This window comes from Borostomias antarcticus (genome assembly GCF_949987555.1).
Source record: "Borostomias antarcticus genome assembly, contig: scaffold_131, whole genome shotgun sequence".
NCBI lineage: Eukaryota > Metazoa > Chordata > Actinopteri > Stomiiformes > Stomiidae > Borostomias > Borostomias antarcticus.
In genome coordinates this window covers 226701-227148 of record NW_028176563.1, presented here as the reverse complement: position 1 = coordinate 227148, position 448 = coordinate 226701, and positions in this window count along the sequence as shown.

Genomic DNA, 448 nt, shown 5'->3' with positions numbered 1-448 from the left:
ATAACAATAATGCAATTAATAATGCAATTATTGTTAGTCGCTTTGGATAAAAGCGTCTGCTAAATGACTGTAATGTAATGTAATGTAATGTCTCTCTCTCTTTCTCTCTCTCTTCTCTGTCTCTCTCTCTCTTCTCTTTCTCTCTGTGTCTCTCTCTCTTAGTTGGCGTGGGGGAGAGAGTGGAGAGTGCTGGGACAGAGGTGGTGGTCCAATCAGAGCATCCAGGAGTGTTTGGCGACGTCCCCTGTGTGACACGGTGTCCTTACTGTCACCAAGTCGTCACGACGACAGTAGAGTACAAACCTGGCATGGCAGCTTGGTCCGTGTGTCTACTGTTCACACTGCTGGGGTGAGACCCACACACACACACACACACACACACATACACACACACACACACACACACACACACACACACAAACACACATACACAAACACACACACACAC